We start from the raw sequence: 18971 nt of genomic DNA, 5'->3' as shown, positions 1-18971 counted from the left end.
TGAGGTAGATTTCTAACCTGGTTACTAGTATATGAGGCAGATTTCTAACCTGGTGGCTAGTATATGAGGCAGATTTCTAACCTGGTGGCTAGTATATGAGGCAGATTTCTAACCTGGTGGCTAGTATATGAGGCAGATTTCTAAATTGGTGGTGGCTAGTAAATGAGGCAGATTTCTATCCTGGTGGTGGCTAGTACATGAGGCAGATTTCTAACCTGGTGGCTAGTTTATGAGGCAGATTTCTAACCTGGAGGTGGCTAGTATATGAGGCAGATTTCTAACCTGGTGGCTAGTATATGAGGCAGATTTCTAACCTGATGGCTAGTATATGAGGCAGATTTCTTACCTGGTGGTGGCTAGTATATGAGGCAGATTTCTAACCTGGTGGCTAGTAAATGAGGCAGATTTCTATCCTGGTGGTGGCTAGTACATGAGGCTGATTTCTCACCTGGTGGCTAGTATATGAGGCAGATTTCTAACCTGGTGGCTAGTATATGAGGCAGATTTCTAACCTGGTGGCTGGTATATGAGGCAGATTTCTAACCTGGTGGCTAGTATATGAGGTAGATTTCTAACCTGGTGGCTAGTATATGAGGCAGATTTCTAACCTGGTGGCTAGTATATTAGGCAGATTTCTAACCTGGTGGTGGCTAGTATATGAGGCAGATTTCTAACCTGGTGGTGGCTAGTACATGAGGCAGATTTCTACCCTGGTGGCTAGTATATGAGGCAGATTTCTAACCTGGTGGTGGCTAGTATATGAGACAGATTTGTAACCTGGTGGCCAGTATATGAGGCAGATTTCTGACCTGGTGGCTAGTATATGAGGCAGATTTCTAACCTGGTGGCTAGTATATTAGGCAGATTTCTAACCTGGTGGTGGCTAGTATATGAGGCAGATTTCTAACCGGGTGGAGGCTAGTATATGAGGCAGATTTCTAACCGGGTGGAGGCTAGTATATGAGGCAGATTTCTAACCTGGTGGCTAGTATATGAGGCAGATTTCTAACCTGGTGGCTAGTATATGAGGCAGATTTCTAAACTGGTGGCTAGTATATTAGGCAGATTTCTAACCTGGTGGTGGCTAGTAAATGAGGCAGATTTCTATCCTGGTGGTGGCTAGTACATGAGGCAGATGTCTAACCTGGTGGCTAGTATATGAGGCAGATTTCTAACCTGGAGGTGGCTAGTATATGAGGCAGATTTCTAACCTGGTGGCTAGTATATGAGGCAGATTTCTAACCTGGTGGCTAGTATATGAGGCAGATTTCTAACCTGGTGGTGGCTAGTATATGAGGCAGATTTCTAACCTGGCGGCTAGTATATGAGGCAGATTTCTAACCTGGTGGTGGCTAGTATATGAGGCAGATTTCTAACCTGGTGGCTAGTATATGAGGCAGATTTCTAACCTGGTGGTGGCTAGTATATGAGGCAGATTTCTAACCTGGTGGCTAGTATATTAGGCAGATTTCTAACCTGGAGGTGGCTAGTATATGAGGCAGATTTCTAACCTGGTGGCTAGTATATGAGGCAGATTTCTAACCTGGTGGCTAGTATATGAGGCAGATTTCTAACCTGGTGGCTAGTATATTAGGCAGATTTCTAACCTGGTGGTGGCTAGTAAATGAGGCAGATTTCTATCCTGGTGGTGGCTAGTACATGAGGCAGATTTCTAACCTGGTGGCTAGTATATGAGGCAGATTTCTAACCTGGAGGTGGCTAGTATATGAGGCAGATTTCTAACCTGGTGGCTAGTATATGAGGCAGATTTCTAACCTGGTGGCTAGTATATGAGGCAGATTTCTAACCTGGTGGCTAGTATATGAGTCAGATTTCTAACCTGGTGATGGCTAGTATATGAGGCAGATTTCTAACCTGGTGGCTAGTATATGAGGCAGATTTCTAACCTAGTGGCTAGTATATGAGGCAGATTTCTAACCTGGTGGCTAGTATATTAGGCAGATTTCTAACCTGGTGGCTAGTATATGAGGCAGATTTCTAACCTGGTGGTTAGTATATGAGGCAGATTTCTAACCTGGTGGCTAGTATATGAGGCAGATTTCTAACCTGGTGGTGGCTAGTATATTAGGCAGATTTCTAACCTGGTGGCTAGTATATGAGGCAGATTTCTAACCTGGTGGCTAGTATATGAGGCAGATTTCTAACCTGGTGGCTAGTATATGAGGTAGATTTCTAACCTGGTGGCTAGTATATGAGGCAGATTTCTAACCTGGTGGCTAGTATATGAGGCAGATTTCTAACCTGGTGGCTAGTATATGAAGCAGATTTCTAACCTGGTGGCTAGTATATGAGGCAGATTTCTAACCTGGTGGCTAGTGTATTAGGCAGATTTCTAACCTGGTGGTGGCTAGTAAATGAGGCAGATTTCTATCCTGGTGGTGGCTAGTACTTGAGGCAGATTTCTAACCTGGTGGCTAGTATATGAGTCAGATTTCTAACCTGGAGGTGGCTAGTATATGAGGCAGATCTCTAACCTGGTGGCTAGTATATGAGGCAGATTTCTAACCTGGTGGCTAGTATATGAGGCAGATTTCTAACCTGGTGGCTAGTATATTAGGCAGATTTCTAACCTGGTGGTGGCTAGTATATGAGGCAGATTTCTAACCTGGTGGCTAGTATATGAGGCAGATTTCTAACCTGGTGGCTAGTATATGAGGCAGATTTCTAACCTGGTGGCTAGTATATGAGGTAGATTTCTAACCTGGTGGCTAGTATATGAGGCAGATTTCTAACCTGGTGGCTAGTATATTAGGCAGATTTCTAACCTGGTGGTGGCTAGTATATGAGGCAGATTTCTAACCTGGTGGTGGCTAGTACATGAGGCAGATTTCTAACCTGGTGGCTAGTATATGAGGCAGATTTCTAACCTGGTGGTGGCTAGTATATGAGACAGATTTGTAACCTGGTGGCCAGTATATGAGGCAGATTTCTGACCTGGTGGCTAGTATATGAGGCAGATTTCTAACCTGGTGGCTAGTATATTAGGCAGATTTCTAACCTGGTGGTGGCTAGTATATGAGGCAGATTTCTAACCGGGTGGTGGCTAGTATATGATGCAGATTTCTAACCTGGTGGCTAGTACATGAGGCAGATTTCTAACCTGGAGGTGGCTAGTATATGAGGCAGATTTCTAACCTGGTGTCTAGTATATGAGGCAGATTTCTAACCTGGTGGCTAGTATATGAGGCAGATTTCTAACCTCGTGGCTAGTATATGAGGCAGATTTCTAAACCGGTGGCTAGTATATGAGGCAGATTTCTAACCTGGTGGCTAGTATATGAGGCAGATTTCTAACCTGGAGGTGGCTAGTATATGAGGCAGATTTCTAACCTGGTGGCTAGTATATGAGGCAGATTTCTAACGTGGTGGCTAGTATATGAGGCAGATTTCTGACCTGGTGGCTAGTATATGAGGCAGATTTCTGACCTGGTGGCTAGTATATGAGGCAGATTTCTAACCTGGTGGCTAGTATATTAGGCAGATTTCTAACCTGGTGGTGGCTAGTAAATGAGGCAGATTTCTATCCTGGTGGTGGCTAGTACATGAGGCAGATTTCTAACCTGGTGGCTAGTATATGAGGCAGATTTCTAACCTGGAGGTGGCTAGTATATGAGGCAGATTTCTAACCTGGTGGCTAGTATATGAGGCAGATTTCTAACCTGGTGGCTAGTATATGAGGCAGAATTCTAACCTGGTGGTGGCTAGTATATGAGGCAGATTTCTAACCTGGTGGCTAGTATATGAGGCAGATTTCTAAACTGGTGGTGGCTAGTATATGAGGCAGATTTCTAACCTGGTGGCTCATATATGAGGTAGATTTCTAATCTAGTGGCTAGTATATGAGGCAGATTTCTAACCTGGTGGCTAGTATATTACGCAGATTTCTAACCTGGTGGTGGGTAGTATATGAGGCAGATTTCTAACCTGGTGGCTAGTATAAGAGGCAGATTTCTAACCTGGTGGCTAGTATATGAGGCAGATTTCTAACCTGGTGGTGGCTAGTATATGAGGCAGATTTCTAACCTGGTGGCTAGTATATGAGGCAGATTTCTAACCTGGTGGTGGCTAGTATATGAGGTAGATTTCTAACCTGGTTACTAGTATATGAGGCAGATTTCTAACCTGGTGGCTAGTATATGAGGCAGATTTCTAACCTGGTGGCTAGTATATGAGGCAGATTTCTAACCTGGTGGCTAGTATATGAGGCAGATTTCTAAATTGGTGGTGGCTAGTAAATGAGGCAGATTTCTATCCTGGTGGTGGCTAGTACATGAGGCAGATTTCTAACCTGGTGGCTAGTTTATGAGGCAGATTTCTAACCTGGAGGTGGCTAGTATATGAGGCAGATTTCTAACCTGGTGGCTAGTATATGAGGCAGATTTCTAACCTGATGGCTAGTATATGAGGCAGATTTCTTACCTGGTGGTGGCTAGTATATGAGGCAGATTTCTAACCTGGTGGCTAGTAAATGAGGCAGATTTCTATCCTGGTGGTGGCTAGTACATGAGGCTGATTTCTCACCTGGTGGCTAGTATATGAGGCAGATTTCTAACCTGGTGGCTAGTATATGAGGCAGATTTCTAACCTGGTGGCTGGTATATGAGGCAGATTTCTAACCTGGTGGTGGCTAGTATATGAGGCAGATTTCTAACCTGGTGGTGGCTAGTACATGAGGCAGATTTCTAACCTGGTGGCTAGTATATGAGGCAGATTTCTAACCTGGTGGTGGCTAGTATATGAGACAGATTTGTAACCTGGTGGCCAGTATATGAGGCAGATTTCTGACCTGGTGGCTAGTATATGAGGCAGATTTCTAACCTGGTGGCTAGTATATTAGGCAGATTTCTAACCTGGTGGTGGCTAGTATATGAGGCAGATTTCTAACCGGGTGGAGGCTAGTATATGAGGCAGATTTCTAACCGGGTGGAGGCTAGTATATGAGGCAGATTTCTAACCTGGTGGCTAGTATATGAGGCAGATTTCTAACCTGGTGGCTAGTATATGAGGCAGATTTCTAACCTGGTGGCTAGTATATGAGGCAGATTTCTGACCTGGTGGCTAGTATATGAGGCAGATTTCTGACCTGGTGGCTAGTATATGAGGCAGATTTCTAACATGGTGGCTAGTATATTAGGCAGATTTCTAACCTGGTGGTGGCTAGTAAATGAGGCAGATTTCTATCCTGGTGGTGGCTAGTACATGAGGCAGATTTCTAACCAGGTGGCTAGTATATGAGGCAGATTTCTAACCTGGAGGTGGCTAGTATATGAGGCAGATTTCTAACCTGGTGGCTAATATATGAGGCAGATTTCTAACCTGGTGGCTAGTATATGAGGCAGAATTCTAACCTGGTGGTGGCTAGTATATGAGGCAGATTTCTAACCTGGTGGCTAGTATATGAGGCAGATTTCTAACCTGGTGGTGGCTAGTATATGAGGTAGATTTCTAACCTGGTGGCTAGTATATGAGGTAGATTTCTAGTCTAGTGGCTAGTATATGAGGCAGATTTCTAACCTGGTGGCTAGTATATTAGGCAGATTTCTAACCTGGTGGTGGCTAGTATATGAGGCAGATTTCTAACCTGGAGGCTAGTATAAGAGGCAGATTTCTAACCTGGTGGCTAGTATATGAGGCAGATTTCTAACCTGGTGGCTAGTATATTAGGCAGATTTCTAACCTGGTGGCTAGTATATGAGCCAGATTTCTATCCTGGTGGTTAGTATATGAGGCAGATTTCTAACCTGGTGGCTAGTATATGAGGCAGATTTCTAACCTGGTGGTGGCTAGTATATTAGGCAGATTTCTAACCTGGTGGCTAGTATATGAGGCAGATTTCTAACCTGGTGGCTAGTATATGAGGCAGATTTCTAACCTGGTGGCTAGTATATGAGGTAGATTTCTAACCTGGTGGCTAGTATATGAGGCAGATTTCTAACCTGGTGGCTAGTATATGAGGCAGATTTCTAACCTGGTGGCTAGTATATGAGGCAGATTTCTAACCTGGTGGCTAGTATATGAGGCAGATTTCTGACCTGGTGGCTAGTATATGAGGCAGATTTCTAAACTGGTGGCTAGTATATTAGGCAGATTTCTAACCTGGTGGTGGCTAGTAAATGAGGCAGATTTCTATCCTGGTGGTGGCTAGTACATGAGGCAGATGTCTAACCTGGTGGCTAGTATATGAGGCAGATTTCTAACCTGGAGGTGGCTAGTATATGAGGCAGATTTCTAACCTGGTGGCTAGTATATGAGGCAGATTTCTAACCTGGTGGCTAGTATATGAGGCAGATTTCTAACCTGGTGGTGGCTAGTATATGAGGCAGATTTCTAACCTGGTGGCTAGTATATGAGGCAGATTTCTAACCTGGTGGTGGCTAGTATATGAGGCAGATTTCTAACCTGGTGGCTAGTATATGAGGCAGATTTCTAACCTGGTGGTGGCTAGTATATGAGGCTGATTTCTAACCTGGTGGCTAGTATATTAGGCAGATTTCTAACCTGGAGGTGGCTAGTATATGAGGCAGATTTCTAACCTGGTGGCTAGTATATGAGGCAGATTTCTAACCTGGTGGCTAGTATATGAGGCAGATTTCTAACCTGGTGGCTAGTATATTAGGCAGATTTCTAACCTGGTGGTGGCTAGTAAATGAGGCAGATTTCTATCCTGGTGGTGGCTAGTACATGAGGCAGATTTCTAACCTGGTGGCTAGTATATGAGGCAGATTTCTAACCTGGAGGTGGCTAGTATATGAGGTAGATTTCTAACCTGGTGGCTAGTATATGAGGCAGATTTCTAACCTGGTGGTGGCTAGTATATGAGGCAGATTTCTAACCTGGTGGCTAGTATATGAGTCAGATTTCTAACCTGGTGATGGCTAGTATATGAGGCAGATTTCTAACCTGGTGGCTAGTATATGAGGCAGATTTCTAACCTAGTGGCTAGTATATGAGGCAGATTTCTAACCTGGTGGCTAGTATATTAGGCAGATTTCTAACCTGGTGGCTAGTATATGAGGCAGATTTCTAACCTGGTGGTTAGTATATGAGGCAGATTTCTAACCTGGTGGCTAGTATATGAGGCAGATTTCTAACCTGGTGGTGGCTAGTATATTAGGCAGATTTCTAACCTGGTGGCTAGTATATGAGGCAGATTTCTAACCTGGTGGCTAGTATATGAGGTAGATTTCTAACCTGGTGGCTAGTATATGAGGCAGATTTCTAACCTGGTGGCTAGTATATGAGGCAGATTTCTAACCTGGTGGCTAGTATATGAGTCAGATTTCTAACCTGGTGGCTAGTATATGAGGCAGATTTCTAACCTGGTGGCTAGTATATTAGGCAGATTTCTAACGTGGTGGTGGCTAGTAAATGAGGCAGATTTCTATCCTGGTGGTGGCTAGTACTTGAGGCAGATTTCTAACCTGGTGGCTAGTATATGAGGCAGATTTCTAACCTGGAGGTGGCTAGTATATGAGGCAGATCTCTAACCTGGTGGCTAGTATATGAGGCAGATTTCTAACCTGGTGGCTAGTATATGAGGCAGATTTCTAACCTGGTGGCTAGAATATGATGTAGATTTCTAACCTGGTGGCTAGTATATGAGGCAGATTTCTAACCTGGTGGCTAGTATATGAGGCAGATTTCTAACCTGGTGGTGGCTAGTACATGAGGCAGATTTCTAACCTGGTGGCTAGTATATGAGGCAGATTTCTAACCTGGTGGTGGCTAGTATATGAGACAGATTTGTAACCTGGTGGCCAGTATATGAGGCAGATTTCTGACCTGGTGGCTAGTATATGAGGCAGATTTCTAACCTGGTGGCTAGTATATTAGGCAGATTTCTAACCTGGTGGTGGCTAGTATATGAGGCAGATTTCTAACCTGGTGGTGGCTAGTATATGATGCAGATTTCTAACCTGGTGGCTAGTATATGAGGCAGATTTCTAACCTGGAGGTGGCTAGTATATGAGGCAGATTTCTAACCTGGTGTCTAGTATATGAGGCAGATTTCTAACCTGGTGGCTAGTATATGAGGCAGATTTCTAACCTCGTGGCTAGTATATGAGGCAGATTTCTAAACTGGTGGCTAGTATATGAGGCAGATTTCTAACCTGGTGGCTAGTATATGAGGCAGATTTCTAACCTGGAGGTGGCTAGTATATGAGGCAGATTTCTAACCTGGTGGCTAGTATATGAGGAAGATTTCTAACGTGGTGGCTAGTATATGAGGCAGATTTCTGACCTGGTGGCTAGTATATGAGGCAGATTTCTGACCTGGTGGCTAGTATATGAGGCAGATTTCTAACCTGGTGGCTAGTATATTAGGCAGATTTCTAACCTGGTGGTGGCTAGTAAATGAGGCAGATTTCTATCCTGGTGGTGGCTAGTACATGAGGCAGATTTCTAACCTGGTGGCTTTTATATGAGGCAGATTTCTAACCTGGAGGTGGCTAGTATATGAGGCAGATTTCTAACCTGGTGGCTAGTATATGAGGCAGATTTCTAACCTGGTGGCTAGTATATGAGGCAGAATTCTAACCTGGTGGTGGCTAGTATATGAGGCAGATTTCTAACCTGGTGGCTAGTATATGAGGCAGATTTCTAAACTGGTGGTGGCTAGTATATGAGGCAGATTTCTAACCTGGTGGCTAGTATATGAGGTAGATTTCTAATCTAGTGGCTAGTATATGAGGCAGATTTCTAACCTGGTGGCTAGTATATTAGGCAGATTTCTAACCTGGTGGTGGCTAGTATATGAGGCAGATTTCTAACCTGGTGGCTAGTATAAGAGGCAGATTTCTAACCTGGTGGCTAGTATATGAGGCAGATTTCTAACCTGGTGGTGGCTAGTATATGAGGCAGATTTCTAACCTGGTGGCTAGTATATGAGGCAGATTTCTAACCTGGTGGTGGCTAGTATATGAGGTAGATTTCTAACCTGGTGGCTAGTATATGAGGCAGATTTCTAACCTGGTGGCTAGTATATGAGGCAGATTTCTAACCTGGTGGCTAGTATATGAGGCAGATTTCTAACCTGGTGGCTAGTATATGAGGCAGATTTCTAAATTGGTGGTGGCTAGTAAATGAGGCAGATTTCTATCCTGGTGGTGGCTAGTACATGAGGCAGACTAACCTGGTGGCTAGTATATGAGGCAGATTTCTAACCTGGTGGTGGCTAGTATATGAGGTAGATTTCTAACCTGGTGGCTAGTATATGAGGCAGATTTCTAACCTGGTGGCTAGTATATGAGGCAGATTTCTAACCTGGTGGCTAGTATATGAGGCAGATTTCTAACCTGGTGGCTAGTATATGAGGCAGATTTCTAAATTGGTGGTGGCTAGTAAATGAGGCAGATTTCTATCCTGGTGGTGGCTAGTACATGAGGCAGATTTCTAACCTGGTGGCTAGTTTATGAGGCAGATTTCTAACCTGGAGGTGGCTAGTATATGAGGCAGATTTCTAACCTGGTGGCTAGTATATGAGGCAGATTTCTAACCTGATGGCTAGTATATGAGGCAGATTTCTTACCTGGTGGTGGCTAGTATATGAGGCAGATTTCTAACCTGGTGGCTAGTAAATGAGGCAGATTTCTATCCTGGTGGTGGCTAGTACATGAGGCTGATTTCTCACCTGGTGGCTAGTATATGAGGCAGATTTCTAACCTGGTGGCTAGTATATGAGGCAGATTTCTAACCTGGTGGCTAGTATATGAGGCAGATTTCTAACCTGGTGGCTAGTATATGAGGTAGATTTCTAACCTGGTGGCTAGTATATGAGGCAGATTTCTAACCTGGTGGCTAGTATATTAGGCAGATTTCTAACCTGGTGGTGGCTAGTATATGAGGCAGATTTCTAACCTGGTGGTGGCTAGTACATGAGGCAGATTTCTAACCTGGTGGCTAGTATATGAGGCAGATTTCTAACCTGGTGGTGGCTAGTATATGAGACAGATTTGTAACCTGGTGGCCAGTATATGAGGCAGATTTCTGACCTGGTGGCTAGTATATGAGGCAGATTTCTAACCTGGTGGCTAGTATATTAGGCAGATTTCTAACCTGGTGGTGGCTAGTATATGAGGCAGATTTCTAACCGGGTGGAGGCTAGTATATGAGGCAGATTTCTAACCGGGTGGAGGCTAGTATATGAGGCAGATTTCTAACCTGGTGGCTAGTATATGAGGCAGATTTCTAACCTGGAGGTGGCTAGTATATGAGGCAGATTTCTAACCTGGTGGCTAGTATATGAGGCAGATTTCTAACCTGGTGGCTAGTATATGAGGCAGATTTCTGACCTGGTGGCTAGTATATGAGGCAGATTTCTGACCTGGTGGCTAGTATATGAGGCAGATTTCTAACCTGGTGGCTAGTATATTAGGCAGATTTCTAACCTGGTGGTGGCTAGTAAATGAGGCAGATTTCTATCCTGGTGGTGGCTAGTACATGAGGCAGATTTCTAACCAGGTGGCTAGTATATGAGGCAGATTTCTAACCTGGAGGTGGCTAGTATATGAGGCAGATTTCTAACCTGGTGGCTAATATATGAGGCAGATTCTAACCTGGTGGCTAGTATATGAGGCAGAATTCTAACCTGGTGGTGGCTAGTATATGAGGCAGATTTCTAACCTGGTGGCTAGTATATGAGGTCAGATTTCTAACCTGGTGGTGGCTAGTATATGAGGCAGATATCTAACCTGGTGGCTAGTATATTGAGGTAGATTTCTAGTCTAGTGGCTAGTATATGAGGCAGATTTCTAACCTGGTGGCTAGTATATTAGGCAGATTTCTAACCTGGTGGTGGCTAGTATATGAGGGCAGATTTCTATCCTGGAGGCTAGTATAAGAGGCAGATTTCTAACCTGGTGGCTAGTATATGAGGCAGATTTCTAACCTGGTGGTGGCTAGTATAAGAGGCAGATTTCTAACCTGGTGGCTAGTATATGAGGCAGATTTCTAACCTGGTGGTGGCTAGTATATGAGGGTAGATTTCTAACCTGGTGGCTAGTATATGAGGCAGATTTCTAACCTGGTGGCTAGTATATGAGGCAGATTTCTAACCTGGTGGCTAGTATATGAGGCAGATTTCTAACCTGGTGGCTAGTATATTAGGCAGATTTCTAAATTGGTGGTGGCTAGTAAATGAGGCAGATTTCTATCCTGGTGGTGGCTAGTACATGAGGCAGATTTCTAACCTGGTGGCTAGTATATGAGGCAGATTTCTAACCTGTAGGTGGCTAGTATATGAGGCAGATTTCTAACCTGGTGGCTAGTATATGAGGCAGATTTCTAACCTGGTGGCTAGTATATGAGGCAGATTTCTTACCTGGTGGTGGCTAGTATATGAGGCAGATTTCTAACTTGGTGGCTAGTATATGAGGCAGATTTCTAACCTGGTGGTGGCTAGTATATGAGGCAGATTTCTAACCTGGTGGCTAGTATATCAGGCAGATTTCTAACCTGGTGGATAGTATATGAGGCAGATTTCTAACCTGGTGGTGGCTAGTATATGAGGCAGATTTCTAACCTGGTGGCTAGTATATGAGGCAGATTTCTAACCTGGTAGTGGCTAGTATATGAGGCAGATTTCTAACCTGGAGGTGGCTAGTATATGAGGCAGATTTCTGACCTGGTGGCTAGTATATGAGGCAGATTTCTAACCTGGTGGCTAGTATATTAGGCAGATTTCTAACCTGGTGGTGGCTAGTATATGAGGCAGATTTCTAACCTGGTGGTGGCTAGTATATGAGGCAGATTTCTAACTTGGTGGCTAGTATATGAGGCAGATTTCTAACCTGGAGGTGGCTAGTATATGAGGCAGATTTCTAACCTGGTGGTTAGTATATGAGGCAGATTTCTAACCTGGTGGCTAGTATATGAGGCAGATTTCTAACCTGGTGGCTAGTATATGAGGCAGATTTCTAACCTGGTGGCTAGTATATGAGGCAGATTTCTAACCTGGTGGCTAGTATATGAGGCAGATTTCTAACCTGGTGGCTAGTATATGAGGCAGATTTCTAACCTGGTGGCTAGTATATGAGGCAGATTTTTTAACCTGGTGGCAAGTATATGAGGCAGATTTCTAACCTGGTTCCTAGTATTTTGAGGCAGATTTTTGACCTGGTGGCTAGTATATGAGGCAGATTTCTAACCTGGTGGCTAGTATATTAGGCAGATTTCTAACCTGGTGGTGGCTAGTATATGAGGCAGATTTCTAACCTGGTGGTGGCTAGTACATGAGGCAGATTTCTAACCTGGTGGCTAGTATATGAGGCAGATTTCTAACCTTGTGGTGGCTAGTATATGAGGCAGATTTCTAACCTGGTGGTGGGTAGTATATGAGGCAGATTTCTAACCTGGTGGCTAGTATATGAGGCAGATTTTTGACCTGGTGGCTAGTATATGAGGCAGATTTCTAACCTGGTGGCTAGTATATTAGGCAGATTTCTAACCTGGTGGTGGCTAGTATATGAGGCAGATTTCTAACTTGGTGGTGGCTAGTATATGAGGCAGATTTCTAACCTGGTGGCTAGTATATGAGGCAGATTTCTAACCTGGAGGTGGCTAGTATATGAGGCAGATTTCTAACCTGGTGGCTAGTAATATGAGGCAGATTTCTAACCTGGTGGCTAGTATATGAGGCAGATTTCTAACCTGGTGGCTAGTATATGAGGTAGATTTCTAACCTGGTGGCTAGTATATGAGGCAGATTTCTAACCTGGTGGCTAGTATATGAGGCAGATTTCTAACCTGGTGGCTAGTATATGAGGCAGATTTCTGACCTTGTGGCTAGTATATGAGGCAGATTTCTGACCTGGTGGCTAGTATATGAGGCAGATTTCTGACCTGGTGGCTAGTATATGAGGCAGATTTCTAACCTGGTGGCTAGTATATTAGGCAGATTTCTAACCTGGTGGTGGCTAGTAAATGAGGCAGATTTCTATCCTGGTGGTGGCTAGTACATGAGGCTGATTTCTCACCTGGTGGCTAGTATATGAGGCAGATTTCTAACCTGGAGGTGGCTAGTATATGAGGCAGATTTCTAACCTGGTGGCTAGTATATGAGGCAGATTTCTAACCTGGTGGCTAGTATATGAGGCAGATTTCTAACCTGGTGGTGGCTAGTATATGAGGCAGATTTCTAACCTGGTGGCTAGTATATGAGGCAGATTTCTAACCTGGTGGTGGCTAGTATATGAGGCAGATTTCTAACCTGGTGGCTAGTATATGAGGCAGATTTCTAACCTAGTGGCTAGAATATGAGGCAGATTTCTAACCTGGTGGCTAGAATATGAGGCAGATTTCTAACCTGGTGGTGGCTAGTATATGAGGCAGATTTCTAACCTGGTGGCTATAATATGAGGCAGATTTCTAACATGGTGGCTAGTATATGAGGCAGATTTCTAACCTGGTGGTGGCTAGTATATGAGGCAGATTTCTAACCTGGTGGCTAGTATATGAGGCAGATTTCTAACCTGGTGGCTAGTATATGAGGCAGATTTCTAACCTGGTGGCTAGTATATGAGGTAGATTTCTAACCTGATGGCTAGTATATGAGGCAGATTTCTAACCTGGTGGCTAGTATATGAGGCAGATTTCTAACCTGGTGGCTAGGATATGAGGCAGATTTCTAACCTGGTGGTGGCTAGTAAATGAGGCAGATTTCTATCCTGGTGGTGGCTAGTACATGAGGCAGATTTCTAACCTGGTGGCTAGTATATGAGGCAGATTTCTAACCTGGAGGTGGCTAGTATATGAGGCAGATTTCTAACCTGGTGGCTAGTATATGAGGCAGATTTCTAACCTGGTGGCTAGTATATGAGGCAGATTTCTAACCTGGTGGTGGCTAGTATATGAGGCAGATTTCTAACCTGGTGGCTAGTATATGAGGCAGATTTCTAACCTGGTGGTGGCTAGTATATGAGGCAGATTTCCAACCTGGTGGCTAGTATATGAGGCAGATTTCTAACCTAGTGGCTAGTATATGAGGCAGATTTCTAACCTGGTGGCTAGTATATGAGGCAGATTTCTAACCTGGTGGTGGCTAGTATATGAGGCAGATTTGTAACCTGGTGGCTAGTATATGAGGCAGATTTTTGACCTGGTGGCTAGTATATGAGGCAGATTTCTAACCTGGTGGCTAGTATATTAGGCAGATTTCAAACCTGCTGGTGGCTAGTATATGAGGCAGATTTCTAACCAGGTGGTGGCTAGTATATGAGGCAGATTTCTAACCTGGTGGCTAGTATATGAGGCAGATTTCTAACCTGGAGGTGGCTAGTATATGAGGCAGATTTGTAACCTGGTGGCTAGTATATGAGGCAGATTTCTAACCTGGTGGCTAGTATATGAGGCAGATTTCTAACCTGGTGGCTAGTATATGAGGCAGATTTCTAACCTGGTGGCTAGTATATGAGGTAGATTTCAAAACCTGGTGGCTAGTATATGAGGCAGATTTCTAACCTGGTGGCTAGTATATGAGGCAGATTTCTAACCTGGTGGCTAGTATATGAGGCAGATATCTAACCTGGTGGCTAGTATATGAGGCAGATTTCTAAACTGGTGGCTAGTATATTAGACAGATTTCTAACCTGGTGGTGGCTAGTAAATGAGGCAGATTTCTATCCTGGTGGTGGCTAGTACATGAGGCAGATTTCTAACCTGCAGGCTAGTATATGAGGCAGATTTCTAACCTGGAGGTGGCTAGTATATGAGGCAGATTTCTAACCTGGTGGCTAGTATATGAGGCAGATTTCTAACCTGGTGGCTAGTATATGAGGCAGATTTCTAACCTGGTGGTGGCTAGTATATGAGGCAAACTTCTAACCTGGTGGCTAGTATATGAGGCAGATTTCTAACCTGGTGTTGGCTATTATATGAGGCAGATTTCTAACCTTGTGGCTAGTATATGAGGCAGATTTCTAACCTGGTGGTGGCTAGTATATGAGGCAGATTTCTAACCTGGTGGCTAGTATTTTAGGCAGATTTCTAACCTGGAGGTGGCTAGTATATGAGGCAGATTTCTAACCTGGTGGCTAGTATATGAGGCAGATTTCTAACCTGGTGGCTAGTATATGAGGCAGATTTCTAACCTGGTGGCTAGTATATGAGGCAGATTTCTAACCTGGTGGTGGCTAGTAAATGAAGCAGATTTCTATCCTGGTGGTGGCTAGTACATGAGGCAGATTTCTAACCTGGTGGCTAGTATATGAGGCAGATTTCTAACCTGGAGGTGGCTAGTATATGAGGCAGATTTCTAACCTGGTGGCTAGTATATGAGGCAGATTTCTAACCTGGTGGCTAGTATATGAGGCAGATTTCTAACCTGGTGGTGGCTAGTATATGAGGCAGATTTCTAACCTGGTGGCTAGTATATGAGGCAGATTTCTAACCTGGTGATGGCTAGTATATGAGGCAGATTTCTAACCTGGTGGCTAGTATATGAGGCAGATTTCTAACCTAGTGGCTAGTGTATGAGGCAGATTTCTAACCTGGTGGCTAGTATATGAGGCAGATTTCTAACCTGGTGGTGGCTAGTATATGAGGCAGATTTCTAACCTGGTGGCTAGTAAATGAGGCAGATTTCTAACCTGGTGGCTAGTATATGAGGCAGATTTCTAACCTGGTGGCTAGTATATGAGGTAGATTTCTAACCAGGTGGCTAGTATATGAGGCATATTTCAAACCTGGTGGCTAGTATATGAGGCAGATTTCTAACCTGGTGGCTAGTACATGAGGCAGATTTCTAACCTGGTGGTGGCTAGTACATGAGGCAGATTTCTATCCTGGTGGTGGCTAGTACATGAGGCACATTTCTAACCTGGTGGCTAGTATATGAGGCAGATTTCTAACCTGGAGGTGGCTAGTATATGAGGCAGATTTCTAACCTGGTGGCTAGTATATGAGGCAGATTTCTAACCTGGTGGCTAGTATATGAGGCAGATTTCTAACCTGGTGGTGGCTAGTATATGAGGCAGATTTCTAACCTGGTGGCTAGTATATGAGGCAGATTTCTAACCTGGTGGTGGCTAGTATATGAGGCAGATTTCTAACCTGGTGGCTAGTATATGATGCAGATTTCTAACCTAGTTGCTAGTATATGAGGCAGATTTCTAACCTGGTGGCTAGTATATTAGGCAGATTTGTAACCTGGTGGTGGCTAGTATATGAGGCAGATTTGTAACCTGGTGGCTAGTATATGAGGCAGATTTTTGACCTGGTGGCTAGTATATGAGGCAGATTTCTAACCTGGTGGCTAGTATATTAGGCAGATTTCTAACCTGGTGGTGGCTAGTATATGAGGCAGATTTCTAACCAGGTGGTGGCTAGTATATGAGGCAGATTTCTAACCTGGTGGCTAGTATATGAGGCAGATTTCTAACCTGGTGGCTAGTATATGAGGCAGATTTCTAACCTGGTGGCTAGTATATGAGGCAGATTTCTAACCTGGTGGCTAGTATATGAGGCAGATTTCTAACCTAGTTGCTAGTATATGAGGCAGATTTCTAACCTGGTGGCTAGTATATTAGGCAGATTTGTAACCTGGTGGTGGCTAGTATATGAGGCAGATTTGTAACCTGGTGGCTAGTATATGAGGCAGATTTTTGACCTGGTGGCTAGTATATGAGGCAGATTTCTAACCTGGTGGCTAGTATATTAGGCAGATTTCTAACCTGGTGGTGGCTAGTATATGAGGCAGATTTCTAACCAGGTGGTGGCTAGTATATGAGGCAGATTTCTAACCTGGTGGCTAGTATATGAGGCAGATTTCTAACCTGGTGGCTAGTATATGAGGCAGATTTCTAACCTGGTGGCTAGTATATGAGGCAGATTTCTAACCTGGTGGCTAGTATATGAGGCAGATTTCTAACCTGGTGGCTAGTATATGAGGCAGATTTCTAACCTGGTGGCTAGTATATGAGGCAGATTTCTGACCTGGTGGCTAGTATATGAGGCAGATTTCTAAACTGGTGGCTAGTATATTAGGCAGATTTCTAACCTGGTGGTGGCTAGTAAATGAGGCAGATTTCTATCCTGGTGGTGGCTAGTACATGAGGCAGATGTCTAACCTGGTGGCTAGTATATGAGGCAGATTTCTAACCTGGAGGTGGCTAGTATATGAGGCAGATTTCTAACCTGGTGGCTAGTTTATGAGGCAGATTTCTAACCTGATGGCTAGTATATGAGGCAGATTTCTAACCTGGTGGTGGCTAGTATGTGAGGCAGATTTCTAACCTGGTGGCTAGTATATGAGGCAGATTTCTAACCTGGTGGTGGCTAGTATATGAGGCAGATTTCTAACCTGGTGGCTAGTATATGAGGCAGATTTCTAACCTGGTGGTGGCTAGTATATGAGGCAGATTTCTAACCTGGTGGCTAGTATATTAGGCAGATTTCTAACCTGGAGGTGGCTAGTATATGAGGCAGATTTCTAACCTGGTGGCTAGTATATGAGGCAGATTTCTAACCTGGTGGCTAGTATATGAGGCAGATTTCTAACCTGGTGGCTAGTATATTAGGCAGATTTCTAACCTGGTGGTGGCTAGTAAATGAGGCAGATTTCTATCCTGGTGGTGGCTAGTACATGAGGCAGATTTCTAACCTGGTGGCTAGTATATGAGGCAGATTTCTAACCTGGAGGTGGCTAGTATATGAGGCAGATTTCTAACCTGGTGGCTAGTATATGAGGCAGATTTCTGACCTGGTGGCTAGTATATGAGGCAGATTTCTAACCTGTTGGCTAGTATATTAGGCAGATTTCTAACCTGGTGGTGGCTAGTAAATGAGGCAGATTTCTATCCTGGTGGTGGCTAGTACATGAGGCAGATTTCTAACCTGGTGGCTTTTATATGAGGCAGATTTCTAACCTGGAGGTGGCTAGTATATGAGGCAGATTTCTAACCTGGTGGCTAGTATATGAGGCAGATTTCTAACCTGGTGGCTAGTATATGAGGCAGAATTCTAACCTGGTGGTGGCTAGTATATGAGGCAGATTTCTAACCTGGTGGCTAGTATATGAGGCAGATTTCTAAACTGGTGGTGGCTAGTATATGAGGCAGATTTCTAACCTGGTGGCTAGTATATGAGGTAGATTTCTAATCTAGTGGCTAGTATATGAGGCAGATTTCTAACCTGGTGGCTAGTATATTAGGCAGATTTCTAACCTGGTGGTGGCTAGTATATGAGGTAGATTTCTAACCTGGTGGCTAGTATATGAGGCAGATTTCTAACCTGGTGGCTAGTATATGAGGCAGATTTCTAACCTGGTGGCTAGTATATGAGGCAGATTTCTAACCTGGTGGCTAGTATATGAGGCAGATTTCTAAATTGGTGGTGGCTAGTAAATGAGGCAGATTTCTATCCTGGTGGTGGCTAGTACATGAGGCAGATTTCTAACCTGGTGGCTAGTTTATGAGGCAGATTTCTAACCTGGAGGTGGCTAGTATATGAGGCAGATTTCTAACCTGGTGGCTAGTATATGAGGCAGATTTCTAACCTGATGGCTAGTATATGAGGCAGATTTCTTACCTGGTGGTGGCTAGTATATGAGGCAGATTTCTAACCTGGTGGCTAGTAAATGAGGCAGATTTCTATCCTGGTGGTGGCTAGTACATGAGGCTGATTTCTCACCTGGTGGCTAGTATATGAGGCAGATTTCTAACCTGGTGGCTAGTATATGAGGCAGATTTCTAACCTGGTGGCTAGTATATGAGGCAGATTTCTAACCTGGTGGCTAGTATATGAGGTAGATTTCTAACCTGGTGGCTAGTATATGAGGCAGATTTCTAACCTGGTGGCTAGTATATGAGGCAGATTTCTAACCTGGTGGTGGCTAGTATATGAGGCAGATTTCTAACCTGGTGGTGGCTAGTACATGAGGCAGATTTCTAACCTGGTGGCTAGTATATGAGGCAGATTTCTAACCTGGTGGTGGCTAGTATATGAGACAGATTTGT

Source organism: Taudactylus pleione, unplaced genomic scaffold (assembly GCF_031769625.1).
Source record: "Taudactylus pleione unplaced genomic scaffold, aTauple2 ptg000153l, whole genome shotgun sequence".
NCBI lineage: Eukaryota > Metazoa > Chordata > Amphibia > Anura > Myobatrachidae > Taudactylus > Taudactylus pleione.
This window is presented reverse-complemented; position numbering follows the sequence as displayed.